We start from the raw sequence: 23,458 nt of genomic DNA, 5'->3' as shown, positions 1-23,458 counted from the left end.
CTGTTTCAAACTGAGGCTTCATCGTTATTTTCCCAAACTCTTAAGTGGATAGGATTCAACCTAAAAAGGTTGGAAACTCCTCAAAAGAAGGCTGAACCATTGTCAACAAAACAAGACCTCTTCTATGAGTACTGGGGAAGAAGAGAAGTAACACTACAATATTTGGGGAAGGATGATCTAGACACAAATCGAATCTCCACCACTTATTCCTTGAGGTGAATTTCAGCAGTCACAAGACTCCCGTTTCTTCATTGTAAAATGGAGAAAATAGTAGACAATATATTGGGTTTTATAAAAATTAAATAAGAATATACAAGAATTCTTAACAGAATCTAAAATGGTGAGAACACTGTTTTCCAAAATCATAATTTAGCAACTTTTACCAGAAATTAATAAAAAGTTTAAGAAGACCTCTGAATTTAACTAAGTTCAACTCAACAAGAATTTACTGGATGCTCATCCTATGTGTTTAGGGCTCTGCCAGGTGCCATAATTGAAAGGCAGGGTGGGAAAAAAGAGGAAGGGGGAAAGGGCCATCTATGTCAAGATTCCTATCCCCGAGGACCCTGTAATCTTGTGGAGGAGACAGCATTTCACATATGAATTACCAGAAGAATTCTGGACATTATATAATAGAGTACAAAAAATGTATGGTACCAGCAATAAATGGCTCTTATGGGAGTCTTAGGTGAGGTGTTATGTGAGGTCAGGAAAATGTTCAGAGCAACAGAGAACGTGACATTATTTTTTCTCTGCCCCTTTAAGCATCCACTTCTCAATGAACCAATCTGTGGAATCTGATGGAAAAGCCTTGCCCAGAAGAGTTCTGCAGGTGGGCACTGCTGTGGCACCTTGGGCATTGACACTGGGCATCTTATCCCCCTCGTTTTCTCCTTCCTTCCTGCATGCTGAGGTACATAACCTTTCTTCACCTTCTCTGCCTCCTCCTAGGAACAGCAGGATGCCCAGGCCTGTCCATCCACAGCCCCTTCAGGGCTGACGAGGGTGCTCAGGCAGGGATCAGTGTGGCACAGCTGGAACATCACAGGGCTGGGAACCAGGAGACCTGAGTTCCCACCCCAGCCTTGTCCCTACTTCACTCTGTGACCTTGAGCATGTCACTTCCACTCAATGGGCCTCTGTATACTCACACATTAAAAGAGAGTAGAGGATATTTAAAAGCCCTTCTTGCTCCTAAACATTCAATGTCCGTGTCCTGACATAGTTTCCAACAGTTTCCAAGTGACAACTGGGAGCTCACCAGTCACACACCTCCTCAAGAGTCACTGACATGACCACATCAACAGTTTCTATTGTGGGGAAGGTCAGGGACTCCTTCAGAAAATAGCTGATCTAAACAGAGCCCAAGAAGTGCCATGGCAACACTGCTTGTGAACTGCCAGAGGTAGGGAGGAAAAGCAGCCAATATGCATGCACGGCTGCCACGTTTCAGAACAGCACTCAAACCTCGTTAATATCAGCTTGCTTAATACCGAGTCCCACAGATCATACACTATTTTTGCTGTGTATTTAACAGATTTGTGTATTGTTTTCCCTGCCAGCATTTGCACAGTCCAGTACAGAGGACTCTGCCATTGGAAAGCCTTCAGGACCTTAGGCTACCGGGTTAATTCAGGAGAAGGAGGAAGAGGGAGAAGCAAAAGAAATAGAAAAAAAATGAATAAGCAGAAGAAAAAGATACTCGCTGGGGTCACGGTTAGCTAGAGGAGAGTATAAGATGCAACATGAGCAAGTAAAAGTCAATACTGCAAACACTCAACAATGAGGCACCCAAGTCCCAGGTCTCCAAAGACTCAGAGATGTATATATGAAGAAGAGAGTGGGAGAGTTGAGTCCTTCATTATACTCAGCCGACCACAGGCCCACCCACCCCAATTTTGATCACAACCTGTGCTTATTTTCACTGTCCCCACAATCCATGCCTCTTAGAACAGCTGCACATGCCACTCTGCAGAGCCCTGCCTGTGCCCATATTCTACAAAGTAAGCACCTACCCATTATGGAGGGCCTTTCAGAGCTTCTAGGCAAGGGCTTTACCAAATATCCTGTTTATAAATGTCTCCCTCACATAGGAATGGTAATTCTAGCTTTTGATGATTGACCGAACTAAACTATGTGAAAGCACTTGTCACAGGGCCTGCCATAGAGGATACCCAAGAATATCTGCTTGTTTCCATCTGTTTAATATAGCAGCAGTGCCACCTTTATTCCTAATGGTCTCCATAGAAAGAAGGAGTCCCGCCTTGGCCTGCTGAGTGGTAATCAGGGACTCAGGCACAAACCATCTCTCCGGTGCTTGGTCAGATGTGGGTGCCATTCTCAGACGTGCCACTAACTAGGCAGATAAATTAGGGGAAGTCATTCCTTCCCTTGGGTTTTTCTTTTCCAGTTCTGAAATTTTATAAGCCCATCTCTCCGGTGCTTGGTCAGATGTGGGTGCCATTCTCAGACGTGCCACTAACTAGGCAGGTAAATTAGGGGAAGTCATTCCTTCCCTTGGGTTTTTCTTTTCCAGTTCTGAAATTTTATAAGTCTGTAATTCTCCTATCCGTCTCAGAAAGAAGCAATAAGCAGAGGGAAAAACTGTTGAAGAACATAGCCATGTGCTTCTTTATTAAGCACTATGTCTAGGGCACCATTCCAGGAGCTACATGGAATTCAAAGAAGCAGAAAAGTGTCCTCAGATTCAGACCCCTAACAATATGTGTAAGGAGGAGGGGGAGAAGGGAGGAAACATGAAAGATGGAAATACAAAGTAAAGTTTAATTATTAAACAAAGTCCAATGCTAAGACTAGATTCCAGGGCCAATGGGTAGATAAGGAAGGCTTCCCTTGGAGAAGGGACATGTGCTGGTCCTGTCCTTCAGATAGGAGACAAGGCCCACAAGGTGAACTGGAGGAAGGAGCATTTTATAGAAGCCGGCTCTCTGCAGCAGGAGAGTCATCAGTATCTGGAATGGTTAAATATTTTATTTGTTTTATGTCTTAGATCACTTTAATATTCCATGTTTCTAGGCACTAAAGGCTAAAATAATAATGACCACCCAACTACCACCAACGTAATGCTACATGCACAGTAGGAAGAGCACTGAATTAGGGACTGGACACTTGGGTTCTGGGCCTTGCTCCATTGCCACTACTCAACTGTCAGTGTTTAGCTACATGGGATAAGAGAGCTTATAGAATTACAGCTGGAGTTCTTGAGGCTTCTTGAGAACCATCTTGTCCAAAACTCACATTCTGCAGAACTGAAGTTCACCAGAAAAGAAGCGATTTCTCTTAACTGCACTTTTCTGTGATCTATGCCCAGTTCTCTGGACATTCCCGATATGCACCTGCTTCTGGGTCCGGCCTCAAGCTGATTCTTACCTGCCGGAGATTTATTCTTCAACTCCCTGTAATATCACACTTAAGTCCAATTAATCATGTTTCAAAGCCAACAGTCCCTGGTTCTATAAGAAACTCCAGGAAGAAAAAGTTCTCCAAATTCTCTCACTCTCAAAGTGTAACTACTGCGCTCACACCTCACACTGACTCTCAACTGGCCCTGGATGGAACTCACATCCACATACCTGCCAGCTCCCCACTTCAGTTTCTTAGCAAACTACCTTGCTTGTAGATACTAAGTAAATGCTAAGTCAGGTTGGTCTGGAACCTCAGTTTTCTAGCCAAGTGCCTTCTCAAACATTGTGTGTTGCCTCTGAGCATTACAAGCCTATCCCCTAGCAGCCAAAATAGTTTCGGCCACCTCCAAATCCATCAAGCTTTTTACCAGATCAACTAAAAAAGTAGCACCAGAGAAGAGACATAAAAGAAAGGAAAGGAGAAGCAAAGGGCATGGATTACAAATTGGATAAACAGCCATGCCTGTGAGCTAAGGAGCACTTGGCATTATCATTCCAATTTTACAAATGAGAAATCTGCAGTGCAGAGATTCAATGGCTGGCCAAGAGCCTCCCAGAGTCCCTGATGGAGCAAGGAGGTCCCAGTTCTGCCACATTTGAGGGTACTGCTTTTACCACTGTAGTAAACTGTTGGATAGACAGGGTCTCAATACCTAGCCATCAGCTTGGCAGGGCCGTCCAGTCTGCTGCAGAGGATGACAGATATTTGGAAAGGAACAGACATGGTAGCTACTTACAGCAGACACTTTATACTGAGTAGACACTCGACCAGTAATGGCTGAGTGAAACCATGGCAGAAAGATTTATGAGACAGAGCTGTGTAACTCCAGAGGCAAACCGAAGCATACATCAGATGGGAATTTCTTTTTAAGTACCCTTAAACATACAAGAACTCAGATGCCAGCACACATAGTAATGGCCCCAGCCAGACAGCGAAGGCATATTGGCACCACCATAATTTGTCCATTCACCAATATGCTTCCCGAAAAACACCCATATGCTTTCTCTTAGCTTCCATATGTTTTTTTAGCAGGGAAACTAAAATATTTCATTAGTTTTGAGTAATTAATAATTACTTATTTCACAATAGTCACCCTCATTAAAAAATGAAAATAGCTGATTAAGCTGCAGGATCCTGGCTTTCAACTCAAGCTCTTTTTATTATTATTTTTTTTTTAATTCTTCCCCTCTAGGAATTGAGTAATAGAGCAAAACAGCCAAGGTGGAAATATTAGCACTGTGGGGAATGAAGAGTTACCATACACAGAGCCCAGCATTCCTCCTGACTGAGACATTGTGTCTTAATGAAAAGAACATGGACTTTGGGATCAGAAAGACTTGGAATCCAATCCCAGTTTGACCCCTTGTGAACAGTGCTTCTGAGGAAATGAAGGGCGTTGAAAAGATAAAGCCTGCTGGATCCCTTCAACCCAGTCTTCCATGTTCTCAGGGACTGACTTCACAAGCTTCCCTCCTGCTAGCTCAAGGCTTGGTACAGCATGCCCCGAGAATGCTGGCAGTGTGCCAGTCAGTGTCAGCAGGCCATGGCCAATAGCCTTGAAATTGGTCTTGGGCCTAAAAGAATACTTCTCAAACTCTAATAAGTGCATGATCTACCTGGGGATCTTGTTAAAATAAAGATTCTGATTCAGGAAGTCTGGAGTATGGCCTGAGATTTGCATTTCTAACAAGCTCCCACGTTATGCTGATGCTGCTGGTTCTCAGATAAAACTTTGAGAAGCCAGGATCTAGAAAGTACCAAAATGAAGTTAGGAAATAGAATCTATAAAATTGCGCCTGTCTCAATAGGCTGTGAAGAAGATTATCAACCACACGGACAACAGTACCTCTGTGTATTGAAAAGCACAATGGTATTTCATTTATCCTCACAATTGAGCTGTCAGTAGGGTATGGTTTCCATTTTACAGACAACAAACCTGAGACCCAAAGAAATCGAGCAACTTATCCAAGGTCATGCAACTAATAATGCTGGGCTTCACATCCAATAACCTGCTGCCTGAATTTTAGTAAGTTATGCCTCTTCTACGAGCCTCCATTTCCACATCTGTAAGGTGAAGGCGCTGCCTCTTCCAACTCTGACACTGGCTTTCACTCTCCTGGCTCCCACGCATGCTGACAGTGGGTCACCAAGCACTAAGCAATAGCTTCACACATATGGCAGTTATTACAACTTGGCAAGATCCAAATTCTAGCTGCTCACATCTGCATTTGTGCTGATCCATGCGTGGTCAGAAGTCTATCTCTGTTAAAAGTCCCACACTCGATATAACAGGGAAAAAACAACAAACAGATTCCCCAAAGCATTGAAATTCCAATTCAGTCAATCACTCAGCACGATCAGGGTACTGTGACCCTAATCACTCTTTGTCTCCTCATCTCACTTACAAAATGAAGATACGGAGACAACTAACCCGACAGAAGTTGGAAAAATAAGGAAAAACTACAAGTTATTTATAATGCATTTTATACAATTGTCCACCATTTTTTATTCTGCCTTAAGGTGCCAGAAAAGCATGTAATTAATGAATTATCACATAAGTGATTCAGGATGTGTAATTTTGTCCCTCTCTGAACTCCCACAGCACACATTCTCTGTACTCCTGTGGGGCCTATTTAACCATTTTCTACCAGGGATTTCTACGGCTTACAAACTTGTTTCATTGTGCCTATTCATTTTCAATGTTATCTCTTAAGGTATTCACATATTTTGGAGCAAATCTGGATTTAAATCTAGACTTTGTTATTTATTAGCTGTACAACTTCCAGCAAATTACTCAACTTCTCTGAGCTCAGTTTCTTCATTTGAAAAACGGAGAAAAATTACTTTCTATTCTATGAGATTAAATAAAATAATATATTAAAATGCCTAGAATTTATCAAATTCTGGGTTAAAAGTGCATTTGAGTGAATGAATGAACGAATGAAGCAAGCAGAATAAGAGTTTCAATATTAAAATATCACTCAACAGTTTGAGACGTAAATTTTCAATCACACTAATAAATGAGGCTGACACTCAGAGTAGAATAATAGGTGATTATGCGAAAAATCCAGCAGCAACAGGAAACGTATGTTACCCAACTGTCATCTCATATTTCCCACATAGAAAAACATGTTATGCCTAACCTAGGACTCATGTATGGCCTTCAGAGCATCCACAAACCTCCTGAAGTACAGATAGCATTCTCTGCAGATGTGCATTTTTCAGCTATTTCATAGATTCATCTGAGTTTACAAAAATTCCATAATCATCACCCCTACCCCCAAACACATGTGCATGCATGCACATGCGTACACACACACACACACACACACACAAAGAACTACTGCCTTAGGAAAGTACCTTGACTGAAAGGGACCTGTCGACTAACAGATATAAAGATAAAAAGTTTATTTAATAAAGCAAGGCTCAGAGATGCAAACACACTATTTAGAAAGTATGGGTAGTGGAAGTTGTAATGATAACCACCTCAAACCAAAGAAAGGGGTTCTGAATTCAAGACCTGACTTGGCAAATTTGCTGTGGGGCCTTGGGCAAATCTAAGACTTAGGAAAATCAAAGTTGGAGCAACCTTTGACATTGTCTATTCCACCTTCCTGCTCCGATCTCACAGATGGAGAAACTGAAGCAGAGAGGAAGGGCATGCTTTCACTAAAGCCATAGCTAATTAATTATAGCCAGGATTTGAACCTCGGACTCAAGAAAATAAATAAATAAAAATGATTTCCACTCTCTGAATCTCCGTACTATGAGATTCAGGCGGCATGCTTTCACTAAAGCCATAGCTAATTAATTATAGCCAGGATTTGAACCTCGGACTCAAAAAAATAAATAAATAAAAATGATTTCCACTCTCTGAATCTCCGTACTATGAGATTCAGGTACAAGCAATGCCATGATCAACTGTTACAACTTTGAATGTTGTTAGATGCCCAAACGGACTTCAGAGCGAGAAGGTGACTTGCCCAAGGTGACACAGCCAGTTGACATCAGAGCTGGGACTAGAATTACATTCTCATGGCTTCTGGCTCACATAACACTCAACACATTGCTTCCTTGCCTGAAACAATGAAATTCTGCTCAGGTAACTAAGGAAATAATTGCACTTATAACTACTGCTTCTACCTCCACTTCAAAAAACAATAACTGGTTAACTTTATTGAAGGCAGACGAAGGCTGTTTCCACCAAACTGTAACAAACAATTCACTCTGGCAATACAGACAAGTCCATGAGAATTAATTGGGTACTATTCATCCTTGCTAATGAATCACTCTGTGGAAAACAGGGATAATCAGTGGTCTACAGGAGGCCAGAAGCCTACTCTTGTTCAAGTGCAGATCTTGCCTATTAAAGAACATTAGGTATCAGCTCCAAATAGTAAACAGGGTATACTGTTTCAGATTCCATGAAGTGCAGCTTTAAATAGATTTGGTTTGGAAATGGGACAGGGAACACACCACAGTTGGTGGATCAGCGTCGAGAGCAGAGAAAAACAATGATTACACTCATTAAAAGTGGGTACCTGTTGACACATCTACTGTCAAGTCTAATTATTTATTTAAACTGTTATTCTTTCTTCATTACTGCCACTGATACCAATTATTACCACAAGATTATTTTAAATTTCTACAGCATGCCTCCAGAATATTTACTTCTCCACCCTCCAAAGGTTATCCGAGAAGTTTCTATGCTTCCCTCTCCACTAGTCCCTACCTCCAAAATATAGAGAATAGAGAGAGTGAAAGCGAGAGAGAGAGAGAGAGAGAGAGAGAGAGAGAGAGAAAGAGAGAGAGAGCATTCTTTCTCAGGAGCAATTTCTTGTAACTTGTCAAGGCTTGCTTAAAACTCCTTTTTGTAGTTTCAAGATAGATTTCAGTGGGGAAGGAGAGTACAGTTAACCACTTTTCAAAGCTTATTTTATTAATATTTAACAAGTGATATCTGGGGGAAGATTATAATAACTGCAGCTTCTAAATGAACGAGTTTGATCTGCTTCACAAAGCTATAAAAATCTGTGATAGTAGATGTCTTAGTACATTCTTTTCTGATATATTTATCCATGAAAATAATACACAGGAAAGAAGTTTTAGGAGGAGCATTTTATGGACTAAAGAGGGACTAAAAGATGGGCAGGAATCATTCCTGCATATTTTGCTACTACCTTTTTTAAAATAACCCTCTCTTCTGTAGGAATGAGAAGAAAATCTTCACAGCTCAAGTGGCTGCTATGTCTGATTTAATTATAGGAGTTTCACAGTCCATACATCACCCACTTTGTTTGTATATGAAGTGTTCTTATTTCATATATATAATGAATATTAACTTTGAAAATCATATTAACCTAACACAAAATTTCCACTCAATTCTAAACTGAACATGTCCTACAAATATGAGGCAATACCAACCACCTTCAATTTTTTCAAAGGTCTGTGATCCTTTTGCAGTTCAAGATCGTGGAAATAATATACTAAAGGAATTAACAAAATATTCAATAAACAGTACTTTAAATAATGACATCAAATCTTCTACAAAGTTACTATTCTACAAGGCCTGCAGTTATTAAGACCGTATGGACTACATCACCTCTTTTTGGCTCAGACTTCTAAAAGTTCTAAAGTTCTCTGCAGAGAACACAGCTGAGCTCACTAGGAGGTGTAGATATCAGCAGGTTAGCTGTAGAAGAAAGATCACGTTTTGCAAATTTTACAACTATGATTCTCCCTTTGAACATTCTTTTCCCATTGGCCTTTGTTTTCTTGGCAAACACAAGACAAATATACTCTTCTGCCAAAGGCCTATCTCCTTCACACTGTTCCCCCAGTAGAGTGGCATGCAGATACTATGAGTCCTGGGTTTTAAAAGACTCCAACTCATTTTCTGTGTTCTTAGGATTTTTTTTTTTTTTGTAGCCTTGGATTGTATCTTTTTGAGATGATTTGTTGGATAGCTAAGAGACAGTGACTGACCTGAGTAGTAATGTTTGGCCACTTTAGAGCCAGGTAACACTGGCAGCATAGGGTAGTGAAAATGCATTCAAGCAAGGGCAAGGAAACTAGGTAGAAAGCCTTTCTGCCACATACTAGCTGGAGATACAACAAAACAATGGGTAGGAACATCCCAACACAAAGCATATGACATGTTTAAATACTTGTTAATTCTACATCTTCCACACTGCCCAGATTTCTGTGCTTTTGGTATTAAACCTTAGGGCTAGGAACTGAAAGGGAAAATTAAATCAAGAAGACAAAAAAAAAAAAAAGGAGGGCAACTGTCTTGGCCATTTTTCATTCTTTTTTGTTGTTGTTGTTGCTCATGAAGTACTTTTATTTCTTCTACTGGGAATAAAATCAACCTCAAACATTATTGGCTTAGATGCCTATTAGCATTTCATAAACATGAAGATGCAGATCCTCTCTTACCTCAGACAGCCGACTCCTGAAATGGTCAGTGGACCCAAGGATCAGCCAACTGCAATGCTAGTGTCTGCAAATGACACAGGCAAAAGTTACTCTCAGGCACTAAGCCTATATTTATTCGTTAATAATCATAAACTCTTACATCTGTATAGTAGTTTCTTGTTGTAAAAAAGATTTTCACATTCATTTCACATTCCACCCCACAAGAACCCAATGCAGAAGCCGGAGGGATTACTCCACTTACTCCACAGGTAAGGAAACAGAAGCTCACAGAGGGACAGGAAGGACGACAAGGCAACTACCATCTCTCTCATAACTAACTTCACAAATACCATGTGAAATGGGTATTACTGTACGCATTCTACAGATGTGAAAACTGAAGGTCAGAAAAGGTAAGTAATTTGCCCAAGATTACACAGTACAGTCTGCAGCAGAGCTCAAGTTTCGAACCAGGGGCTGTTACCTGCTGGTCAGTGATCTTTACCTCAGTTTCTCCTAGATTATTAGACTGGGAAAACACGAGGACAAGCAACTCACGGACTTGGTCCACAAGGCTTGGTGAAGGGGAAATCATAAAGTAAAACTAGCTATCTGACTGAAGGGAGGAAGTGGGAAAAGCACATGGAATTTAGAGCCCATCAGACTCCTCTTCCTCTGACCAGTGACCTTAGGCAAATTAAAGTCTTTGTGTCCATTTCCTCACATGTAAATGAGGATAATAACATCTACTTCACAGCCAAAGCTGCCCTAAGTTAAGCATTTTTTGGAAGATTTTCCTCCATTATTCCATATCAATAGCTACACAGAGCAGTGATAACATTTCTTCCTATGAGTCCATGTTTATATGATCAAAGGATAAAGTTAAAAGCATGCAATGCAATGCTAGAAAACATCTCTAGGTTGGGTATTTCTTTGATTCACACCCCTTAGTTTTAAAACATCCCAATATTTATCTATGTCAATCTCAGATGAATTTACCCAACAACAAACCACACAATGAACTTTTGTTCCAAAAGACATGGGGTGAAAATTTAAAAATCAAATGTCCCCTCAACCCCCAAAAAGCAAAAGAGACACTGCTTTAGAGGAAAGATCTGCTGATGAATCACACTTCATTTTAAAGTTTTGTGCCTATTTTATAAGGATCCAAAAATGAGTTTAGTCATGTACTTTTCAAATTGGTAGATTATTATTATTCAATTGGATCAATGTAAGAAATAAATAATACTTCTAACTCTTCATATGTAACAACAACAACAAAAAAAGAACTAGGTTATTTAAAATTACTTTTTTATGAGATAAAAATAAAAAATACTGGCTTTTGGGGATTTTGTAAATGTAACCTACTCCAAATAGAGTCATAATATTGAAGTATAGTAGGATTTTATATTAAAAATGTTAATAATTTTGTTTGATTTTGAAAGCAGTAGGCATGGATTTCAGATGTTAATACAAATATTGGTTTTATTAATAAAAATATGTCTACATTATGAGAGGCAAAAAAATAATAATAATAACGTTTTGTGCCTATAATCATGCCTTAGGTTCAGAGAGATGAGCTTCCAACTGGACTGCAAGAACAAAGGGAATTTATTTTAATATAACATATTGATTTATTGAGAGGTATAAGACCTCTGGAAAGTTTTATTAAAATGTCACATTTTCATAAAGTAGTTAAATCAGAGTAAGAAAAGAACATAGTTGATAAGATGTCCTGCAAAAAAATCATTATCTGCCACCAATGCAAAATATTAATCATCTTTTAATCATTATATTTTATTTTATTGTTTGGAAAATATTACATGACCCTTACATCTCAAATCACCCTCATTATAACTTCAATGAGACCTTATTATCCCAATTTTAGAATGACAGAAAACAAACCTTGGAGATCAAATGGCTAACATGGAGCAGATAAAAATCTAACCTTGTGTCTTGATACAGCAACCTTCTACTATATGATGTAGCCTCCCAGCTGGGAGTGTGATATTTGGAGAGAGTAACTTAATAACTTCAGGAAAGTGAAAACAAGTACATAACATATAAAATTCAATTGTTAATGTACTAAAGCATATTTAGTTTCGTGTTCTGCTCCACTAGCAAGTGAAAGAGGAGGGAGAAGACTTTACATCTGTGGTCTAACCAGAAAATAGCACATTACTAAGGCAGAAGGAGTGTTTGAAGTGTACCATGAACACTTTCTCATATCTCCTCAGTGAAGTTTCAGAGCTGCAACCATCCTTGGGCAAAGTGTTAAAACACAAGCCACAGAAACAACAGGAGCCTGCACCAGTGAGTTTCTGTGAAGACTACTCCATCGGTAAGTCTCATCATAAGAGGTAGAAAGGCTGAAGTCGTCTAACTGAGAAGTTCGCCAGCCCTCTTCACGTGGTTTGTGTGTCCTGTGTCCTCAGTAGCTCCTGGGTATTTCATAACGCAATGAAGTTCTCCATAAATCCATAAAGACGTCCAGGACAACTGACAAATCCCACTCTAGCTTCTTGGTAATGAAGCCAGTTACCCTTGGCTGCCTCCATGTATGTTACAGCTGCTGACTCAGAACTTGACATGTCTGCATCTTTTGTCAAACCATTCATCCTCTTCCAAGAAAAATGTTCTCACCTCCAGAAGCAATTTCAGCCACAAATGAAGAAATCTGTATAATCAACCTCAAAGCTGCAGAACTTCAACCTATTAAAATCTATGTGAAGCAAGACTCGTCACACCTAGTAAAGACTGCTATAGGATTATTAATAATTTCTACTATGTTTTGAAATAAAAAAATAAAAAAGAATGTAATAAATGAAGCCAAAAGGGGTAGAGGAGGCAGAAAACATGACAGAGTACATGAAAAAAGTAGAAAGGAATAGAAGGACATGGGAAATGAAGAGAGCAGAGAGACCAATTTCAATGGGTTTTTCATAAACTATGACACCCTCTGAATCTACCTCTGCACCTCAAGACAAATTTGAAGCAACATAACCCTAGGATGATGGTCCTAACATTATAAACAAAAATTCTGACTATGTGGTATTAAACCAGCATAAAGATAACACATGATACTTGATATTTTATAAGTTCTATAGTACTAAAAAGCACTATGACAGAACCCTGAAAACACTTCCACTAAGCCAATAAATCCGTAATTCTTTAACCCTGTTGTCTCAGATGTTTTTTCTAAATAGGGAGTGTTATCTTGAAAAGAACAATAGAATGGGTATCAAGGACCTGGGTTCTTGCCTTAGGGCTACAATTCCAACGTCTTTTGATTAGAAGTTGCATGAAGTGTACATTTCATGTCTTTTTTCATGGGTCATGACTATGGTTATCCCTAAAACACCGTGAAATGGCCAAGAATTACACTGTTTAGATTTTGTGCATTTTGGTAAGTTCCATGTGGCAACAGAAGTGGTGGTAAGAAGATTACTTACATTAAGGTTTGTTTAAATTAAACAATGTTATAATTTTAAACATGGGTGACTGTTCCCAGAAGCAATTGAAATGTTAGGTTAAGCCAAAGGCACTAAATAACAAACACAGAATGTCCTCCTCTCTGATCATCAAATACCACAAAAAGAACATTTTTAAATGCACTCTCTCACCACCCTGAAATACTAATCAAAAATACAACATATTCCATAGCTTATGAATGATTTGGTTGTCTCATTAAAGTAATGTTTGCCAGTATGTAATTGCTTCCTCTCTGATTTTAATTTCTTCGCCTGTCAGAATCTATCAGAGGCACTGAAATCTTCTGACATCCTGGCTGATTGTGTTGAAATTAATCAGATTTTTAAAAAGTAAATTGCTTTGGCCTAAAGGTAATGCTCAACTTCTTACTGTGATATTTATAAGGGTTCTATCAATGGAAATTATAATCTAGAAATCAAATGAGAAACTTTAGAAATCCTGAGTGGAAATATAAGTAACTTACAAATCTCCAGCACTGGACTTCAAAAGATAAGTTCTCCCCCGACCCAAAAAAAAAGAAAGAAAAAAAAAAAAAAAACCGATAACGAGTTCTCATTGAACATACAGCACTTGCCAGCAGGCACTTTAGGGTAAACAGAAAGGAATAAGATGTGAACTTATCTCAGAACATTTGGGGAAACAGGTAAGAATTAATTAATTAAGCTGAACTCACCTTGATAGAAGCAGAGAACAATCTCGTCAATCAAAAGTTACACTTTACATCTACAACTATCAGCTGTATACATTGTATGTTCACCCAGATAAATGATTTTACTCTTCACTACAACCCAGTGAGGAGTAATTGGTGATGTTATTAGTAATAGCAGCAATATTCTCACTTGACAAATGACAAAGCTAAGGCCCAGAGCAGTAAAAGGACTCTCTTATGCACCTAGCTGTGGGATGACCTTGTCTTGTAATCTAAATAAAACGAGACAATACAGCATGATCAATTTGGAATAGAGAAAAAATGCTTTGCAAATTCTTTATATGTAATTACTCAGTGCTGGGGCTAGCCGGTTAGCTCACTTGGGAGAGCATGATGCTTGTAACACCAAGGTCATGGGTTTGGATCTCCATACCAGCCATCCACCAAAAAAATAAATAAATAAAAATAATAATCACTATTCAGAGCTAATGCTTGTGCTGATATTTATCAGAAACACTGCTTAAGACACTCACCTTGAAAACCTGCAAGCACTAAGCTCTTCTACAGGAAGTAAATCAAATGACGGATAAAAAAAAATACTTTATAATGTGTCCTACCATCATGAGATTATTTTTATGTATTTATGTTGCTTCTCCTACTTGGAAATATAGAAATACGTATTCAAATTATAATTAGGCCCCGAAAGTGAGCCTGTAATATCACTAGGCTATCTTTGAGTCATTCTATTGTTTCTGGGGCTCATAGATTGACCAGAAGAATGGAAAATGTTGCATGAATATAATTGGGGTGAGGGGTGGGGAGCCAAGGGTAACACACAGAACCTAGAGATTAGCTCTCACAAAAATAACTTTACTACCAAACATAACCAATCCTAGTATGGTTCTGGTCTTTCTGGTAGACTGAACTCTTACTCAACCTTTAATTGTCTCCCTTATGTGAATCTTTTCCTTACCCAGAGAGACGTGATGAAACAGCCTTTGTGAAGACTACCATAATGCCTGGTTTCTTATCTACATTACTAAAATTACAACATCGTTTTATCACTTTTAGTTGATCATGCATCTTGAAGAAAGGCATTTTGTTTAACTCAGTTTTTTGAATCCTGACCCCAAAGCCAGTATCTAGTCCTTAGTAGGTACTCACCATAATCTTCATTGAATGAATAAATGAGCAAATAAACAAAGTGTCCCAAGCAACTCCTATGACACCTCACTTAGTGCAGGTCATATAGGATGTGCTCAGTAAACATTTGCTGAATTGAAATTAATTGAACATTTAATTTTTTAAAAAATTTTGTACAACTAAATGACTAAAAGTCACTGAGTGATGAGGTAAGGGACACAGTAACCTGCAATGAACCCGTCATCATTAACCCATTAGAGAGGTGAAGAAATGTTTTCCAGAGGAAGAATAATACAATCTGAACATGAGAAGAAATGTAGACAGGAGTTGAGAAAATTCAGGTATTTTTCAAGAAAATCATGTTAAGTTTTAAATACAAAATAAATGAGAAATAAGTGTAGAGATAAAGGAATTTTTAAGAGAGTATGGGTATTAATAAAATCCACAGATGGAGGGAAAGAAGGAGGAAAGAACTCTTGAAATAATGAATTCTAAAAACCAAGTGCATGTGTGTAAAAAAGAAAAAGGATCATTGGATAGAGCAAAGACGAAAGAATCAAGTCAAAAGTAATATTTATTAAATACAACATGTTTCAGTAACTGAGCTAAGCATTTTACATGCTTTAATCTTTTAAAATATTCTTGGAAATTATTATTATATCCATTTGTATCCATTTTGCTTGTGAGGAAACTGAGGCTTAGAAAGATTAAGTAATCTAATCCAACTCACACATCTAATAAGTATGGTACTAGAATCTATACACCAGCTTTTAGACCCACGACATCATACTGTTCTCAGTAAACTATCAGAAAAAAGAAGTAGGATGGAAGGAGGCTCTCAGAGTTGAATGGCATGATTGAAATCTAGCAAGGGATGCAAAATGGGGAAAGCACCAAGAATATGAGCATCCAAAGCTTTTTATGGGATGTAGGTAGGAAGAAAAAGCCTGAAGGAGGAGAGGAGGCAGATGGGGGAATTGAAGGTATCTTCAAGTATTTGAGGATGCGTCATGTGTATGCTATATTATACTTCCCCAAAATATGCAACACTAGAAATATTAGGGTTGAAACAAAAGAAAATACAGTTTCAGAGCCATACAAAAGACATCTGTAAATATGAAGTTGTCCAGCAGTAGATTAAACTGCCTCATAGAGCTGGAAGTGTTCAAGCAGAGCCTAAATAGCCAACTCTCAGGGAAGATACAAGTGATACCCTGGCAGTGGAAGACAGTCTGCATTAAAAGATGGGCACTGTCATTCTGTGTTTCAGAGACTGCGAAGCCCAATAGTGCAAGATAAACAGCTCATATCCACAGATAAAAATTTGAAGAATGCCCTCTTTAAAAGAGACCGCTGAGTCAAATCCGTCCAACGCATCCATGGGGCTCCTATGATTCACCAAGCACGAGACAGCCCATCCTCAGGAACCTTAGACAAGGAGACAGAAAACACGCATTCTGAAGAGTTCAATGAGCTACCACTAGGTAATGTGTGAACCTAATAAATTTCTGAAAAAGACTATAACTAGAAATCTAAGGGAGAAAGAACAAGAAGATTAAATGGTTTGTAGGTAGCAGTAAGGACCGGAAACATCAGTTTTCTGGAAAGAAAAGTAAGTCACCAAAGGCCTAGGATTGGGAAAGAGCTAACTCACAATGGTAACCTAAAGTCAAATCAGATCACACTTTGGGTAACCTAGAAAGACGTGGAAGAAGAATCAGAAAAAAATCAACAAAGTTTGACTCAAAGAGCTCACAGGTGTGGGAAGACAACTGAATGTTGGATGAGAAGTAGGAAAAAACGAGATCTTCCAAAAGAACATCCAATTCATTTGAAAATGAGAAAACAATCCAAGTTTGAGAGTCTGCGAGCCTCCTTTCACAGTTGAACAGATGTACTCATACAGGCAGCACCTCCTGCAACCCCCAGCTCCCCCAGAAAAGCTAGTCTAAAATGGAAGAGAGGTATTAAAGAGAACATGTAACAACTGGGTCCAGTTCTACTGCCTTTCACAGCATCTTCATTACACTTTCACAGACCGGCTAGTTTTTACTGAAGAAAACAGATTACGTAAAATATTACCATAATCAAAAGTGAAGTTAAGAGCAGTTTTCACTGGGCAATCTCCCTTCTGCTGGAAAAGGGAGGAGGGAGAGAAAGTGGGGGTGGGGGGGGAGAGAGAGAGAAACTTTAAGAGAGAAACATGGGGCCATGGGGGTGGACAGGTGAGATGACTAGTAGTGATATAAAAGATGATAGCTGTGTGTACAATTTTCTTTCCTCTGACTTTTAACTTATTTAATCTAGGTGAAGAAAGAAGTGGATCCTTTGACCCAAACTCACTGATTTCTTCTTCCTACAAAGTTGGAATTCTACCTTAACAGGAAAATGAGTAAGCAGTCCACTGCTCCTATAATTTCCTTTTCAGTCTTGGCAAAGACAAAGCATGTTCTGTTTAAAGAGGCAGCAGTGGTCACTACTGGAAAGCAGAAGAGAGAGTCATGGTGAGTGAAGAGTAGGGAAAATATGCAAAGGACTTAATACTAGAAAAAAGATAAATTATTTCCAAATAAGGTCAATAATTGTATATATTTGTCATCACCATATTTGAGAAAGGAGCTTGGAAACACTTCCCTTGAAATTCCTGCAACTGAAACAGGAAATCAAAAAAAGAAGAAGAATTTGCTAATAACTGGGTTTTTGTCCCAGCTCTGCCAGTAGCTCATGCTGCCATCTTGGACAGCTCTTACCACTCTCCTCTCCAGAAAAATGAAAGGACAGGATTCTATCAGTGGTTCTTAACGTGTGATCCAGAAATGTATAAGGGTTCCCCAGACCTTTCCAGAAGCTCACAAATTCAAAACTATTTTCATAGTATTACTTAGATGTACTGAGCCTTTTCCACTGTGTTGACATTTGCACAGATGGTGCAAAAACAACAGTGGGCAAAACTGGAGCATTAACATGAGTCAAGGCAATGGCACCAATCTGGAGTGACAGTCATATTTTTCACCACAGACACACACAGTAAAGCAGGCTTCACTTAAGACTGTCCTTAATGCATTAAAAATTATTCATTTCATTAAATCTCAGTCCTGAACTACACATCTTTTTTAATATTCTGTGTGGCAAAATGGAAAGTACTTCTGCCAAAACCAAACTATAATGGTTACTCCAAGAAACGCACTTGTGTGATTGTTTAAATCGAGCTGCTGACAAACCACTCTTTTCATGGAACATCATTTTTATTTGAAACAATGAAACAACATATGGTTCTTTAAACTTGAATTTTGCTAGACATTTTCTCAAAAAATAAACCAAAAGAGGCTAGTGTTTCAAGAAAACAACTAACAGTATTTGCTGCCAATAATAAAACTTAAATTTAAAACTGAAAATTAGGATACTTAATACTTCAAATAGTTTTGTGGTGAAATTGTTGGTGATATTAATGAAGACGACTTTTGCATATTATAGAATAAAATGTGTCAACATTTGGAAGATATGCATAACTCAGTGAACCAACATTTTCCAAATGATCAGTGCATGATGTTACAAAATTAAAGGAGGAAATCCATTCAAACTGAAAATACAACAAAGTATAAAAAGTTCATTAATATGATTTCAGATTCCACATTATAACTAACCTTTAATAAATTACCAAGTTTTGGTAACTGTCAAAACTGACAAGTTTTGGTATAGTATCAAAGAAGAAAATCCATAATTACCCTCTTTTTTTTTTTTTTTCTTTTCCAACTGGATAGCTGTATGAGGCTGGGTTTTCTTCAAAAACTTCAATCAAAACAATGTAACAACAAATTAAATGCAGAATCCAGCTACCATTTTTTTTACTAATTTTGTTTGCTTTCAAAGTACGCTTATTTTTTCACACAAATATTTTCCACTAAAAATACCTTTTTTATCTCTCAGTTTTAATTTCTAATATGGTAAATATCACTAGGTATAACCCACATAAATAAAAGCTCATTTTTAAGAGTACAAAGGAGTCCTGAGATGAACCATTGGACTAGATGGGATTTATGCCCTCTCCCCACCCAGCACTAATCTCCTTTGATTCTAAACCACTAAGAAAGATAATGTATGGCTCAGCTCTACTTTCAGATCCTGCTGCTTGTTCATCTTGACTTAACTGCCACTTCAGTGATCCTCTGGAAACACTGAAACATCTGTACAACCTCACCATGGAGTAGGCCACTGGTTAGCCGAAAAATACTTATTGGGTGCTGTCTATGGGGCAAACATTGGTTAAGAGAGCACCTGGATCAGAACTCAGACTCCACTACTACTCAGGGTATACTCACGGTCAAGGTATAAAATTTCTCTAAACGTGTTTATTTCATGTAAAATAAGAATTTGACCTACTTCATAAGATTATTGTGTAAACCCAATGAAAGGATTCATTAAAGAGATTACTATACACGGTGCCTGGCATATAGTAAGCACTCAGTAAATCTTACCTATTGTTATTATAACTCAGATGTCTCTTACCAAAAAACACTATCCACAGTGTTCATGAAAGAGATAAAGATAGTCTAACCATATATGATCCAGACCCCAAATGTATCTGTTACCAACTCATTCAGTTAGAGGAAAACAGAGAAGCAAGAGCAGAAGAATCTCTGCCTTTGGCCAGGAATGAAATTAGGGTTGTAATCATGACCCAGCCACAGCATAAGTTTCTAAACTTTATGTGGTCAAACAAGCAAGCAGTTCATCCCCAAGATCATTCTTAGCACTGTGTTGACAGGACAGAGGATGACGAGGAGGAAAGGATTCAAACCAAGTTCTTGATTAGACAAGAGAGAAGATTTTCACTTTTCCTCTGTGTGGTCAAAAAGTCATATTCATTGTATCACTTTACTTCATTTAAAATCCTGAAGGAATGAGGTTGCGGAAAAAGAAGGATGCCTGTCAATCAGAGGTCAGACCAAAAGAAAAAAGGATGCCCTCGTATTGCTAAGAATAGATTACAAGTAGGAGAAAGGGAAGGAGCTCCTTGAGAAATTCCTTTAAATTAGAAATATAATCCTGACGAGCAGACACATGAACACTTACCTAGAATTTCTTTGTAAATCTATAAAGGAATTAACCATTAAACTAGTTATACTGGTGAGCCCAACTACACTTTTAATGGAAAAAGAATGATGCCACCTTTATTTCACTTCATTTTACCCACTTTAAGTACAACCATTTGAAGTGTCAATACCTTACTAGTCTGATAAGACTTTAACTGCTGATTTAATAAAATGATGTAAGTTATACTTCCAGAATAATGTATAGAAATGATCGTGCCCCCTTAACAGCACTTGGATCTTCAATCAGGAAATTCAATTTTAGCTGCAAAACTATGTTTTGGCAAAAGTGCAATTGAACTCAGTGTACTTGTCACATTTCTAAATATATTCCAGTCACCATGACAACAAGGGAGACTGATGGATTGCTTAAAAGAGTACGGTATATTTAATTGTCAGCATTTTAAACTGACTCAGAAAATGCTGTGTGATAGGTCTACTCACTATGGTTACTGCCAGCTGAGTCCATAATAATAAAAGGTTCACATACGCACATTGCCGACGTGCGCACAAAGAACGTAAAAGTCGGAAGGTTTGGTATTTTGAACCACACCAAACGCCAAACTCAAGGCTTTCTAAATGACTTATTCTCATTAAGATGCCACTCAAGAACTTCTCTCCCAGAATGGTCAGATGAATCCCAGGATCTGTGTGACACCTGCTTCCTGCTCTGAGACTAAGGATAAGAAAATCTCAAGGATATTTTCTCCTGGGACATATCTGGAATAGAGTATCAGAGAGATTCTTTGTTCTTTCTTTTCATGTAGACCTGTCCCCAAATGATAATCTTCTAGGATCCATTCATTTTCTAAGCAAACATTTCTGGAGCAAAGATTCTTTTTTTTTTTTTTCATGAGCAAAGATTCTTATACTAGGGAATCCTCTACAGGCTACGGATATAGGTGCTACAAACAGACATGGTCCCTGGCCTCAAGGAGCTAACATCCTAAGACAAGAGGAAGACAAAAACATAAATAAACAACCTGTTTAAAAAAATGAATAACCCTAACATATAGTAAGCACTCAGCAAATCTTCACCATTATTATTATAACTAAGAGATCTCTCAATAAAACAGTTTGCAATGTACATAAAGAAAATAAAAGCATACTAATCATGCTTTCAGAGAACCAGAAGTGCTATGTAGCATATAAAACAAGATAATGGGAGAAAAAAATGGATAGCTAAAGATTAGGGAAGATCTCTGTAAAGAGAGGACATTTGAGCTGAGCCTTGAATGATGATTCCAAGCCAGTTTTGTATAGAATCAGAGGAAGATCAGGTGGGAACAAAATTGCCCTATCCATAGAGCTAAAGGAAAGCCAGAGTGTAAGCTATAGAGCTTACTGAGTAAAGTGGTGAGGAGTACAAGATAAAGGAGAGGATAGAGACACATTTCACAGGGCTTTGTGGGCCAAAGAAAGGTCTTTCAAATGTTTCTAGATATCCATGAAGCCACTGCATGGCTGGTGGGGAGAGGGGGGAGTGTGCATGTGTGATATGATGCAATTGTAGAAGATCTCTTTGTTTGGTGTGGAGAGGACCCCAGCGGAAAGCACAAAAGTAAGACCATTTTACAGCCTCTGTGGCCATAGTCAAGGCATTGGATGCTGACTTGGATTGAGGTGGATACAAAAGAGGTGGTGAGAGCAATCAGAACCAGGAAATATTTTGGAGGCAACAAACATATACTGGCCAAAAATGCACCCTGAGCAAGCAAGGTTGTAAAATAAGTTGGACAGAGACCCCACAACAGAGTGGGGAACATACCCCATAATTCAGCAGGCCTGGGCAGGGCTTGAGCTGCTGCTTTTCGAGCTAGCTGCAGGTGATACTGCTGCTCTATGAGCACACTCTGAGAACCAGGGCTCCAGGAGAGTCTGGAGACAAGAAGAACATCAGAAGAGCAGAAGGTGATGAGAGTTTGGCTTAGGGTCATAGTAGGTAGAATATAGAAGAGGAAAAACTCAAGAGGTGTAGCAAAGAAGAAACTACCCAAGACTTGAAGACAAATGGTCTTTGAATAGAAATAAAAAAGAAGATGGTGGAATTTATTCTGAGCTTAATTTAATGACATTGTTCACTATATAGATAGAACTACATACTTCCTATGTATCAAGTGCAAAGCACTCTCACAACTAATATTTCATGTAGTCAACAGTAAATCTCTATAAGATAGGGCCGTGACAATTGTGGTTACAGATAATAATAACAACAAAAATACCATTCATTTATTTAGAGCTTATTCTGTGCCAGGCACACTACAACATGTACTATCTCCAAATCTGACAATAACCCTATTCCTATTTAACAAATGACAAACTGATACTCAGAGACATTATGTAGTTCACCCACAATCATTCCTGCATCAACTGGATTCAAACCCAGGAATGGACCCTAAAATCCATGAGCTAAGAAGTCATTCTGCCTAAGAAGTTGAATCTATAGAATAAGATGCTCACTTGGGGTATTCATCTCCAAAATCCAGATTCCCTTCTAATTTAAGCTTCAAGACCACAACTGGCAAAATTTGATCCATAGGCTATAGCAGCATAGTAGTAAGGTACCCAAGGTCAGGTGGCCAGTCTACAGCAGAACCATGACTCACTTCAAGTCCACATAAAAAAAAGCACGGCTTGAGCATTTCATGGGCCATTCACTGTGCTCATGCCTAGACTCTTGTCTCTCTACTCCTACTCCAGTGCTCTTCTACAGCCCCATGTTTACCCTCTTGATTTTATTCTGCTTTGGCATTATAAATTGTTCTGCTCAGAAAGTAAATGGCTCTCTACACGGTGATGTGCTGGGAGTAAGGATGTGAGAAAGAGGCCCTCATTTGGGAAGAAGCATGGCAAACAGTAGTAGATATTGACAAGGCATCAGTAGATAAGAAAGATGAGCTTAGACATTTCCCCGGCCCAGGAAGTGGGTAAGAAATGGGCCTCAAGATCTTCCTTCTAGTGTCACTCACACTGTGCTTTCCCAAGATGATTCACAGGTGTGGCTCCACAGACCTGACAAAGGGGACTGTCTTCAGGAAGATGAAAGGATGTTTTTAATGCCTGCTCTCTTTTTTTTTAATCTGTCCCTTCTCGAGTAATAGCTATTAATTGTGCTATGCGGGCAGTACAGAGATGAGTCTACCAGGAAACCAGCACAAATCCATCAACTGCTTTTAGTCCAAGCTTTTTAGAAGCAATTGCTTACCACATTTTCACCGTGCTTTTTCTCACAGCTAGAATCAAA

At 38.7% G+C, this 23,458-nt stretch overlaps 1 protein-coding gene across 1 annotated transcript in view; it reads right to left on the bottom strand.

Moving 5' to 3' along the window:
- LPP (LIM domain containing preferred translocation partner in lipoma) overlaps positions 1 to 23,458 on the bottom strand; it is a 573,768-nt gene that overhangs the window by 461,095 nt on the left and 89,215 nt on the right. Inside the window, exon 2 of the mRNA XM_008580078.1 lies at positions 9,865 to 9,928. The gene's annotated coding sequence lies outside the window, so the exon portion shown is untranslated. The remainder of the gene's footprint in view (positions 1 to 9,864; positions 9,929 to 23,458) is intronic.

This window comes from Galeopterus variegatus, unplaced genomic scaffold (assembly GCF_000696425.1).
Source record: "Galeopterus variegatus unplaced genomic scaffold, G_variegatus-3.0.2 Scaffold83, whole genome shotgun sequence".
NCBI classification, from domain to species: domain Eukaryota; kingdom Metazoa; phylum Chordata; class Mammalia; order Dermoptera; family Cynocephalidae; genus Galeopterus; species Galeopterus variegatus.
Note: the sequence above shows the minus strand (reverse complement) of the source record. Positions and strands in the feature narration are given on the sequence as shown.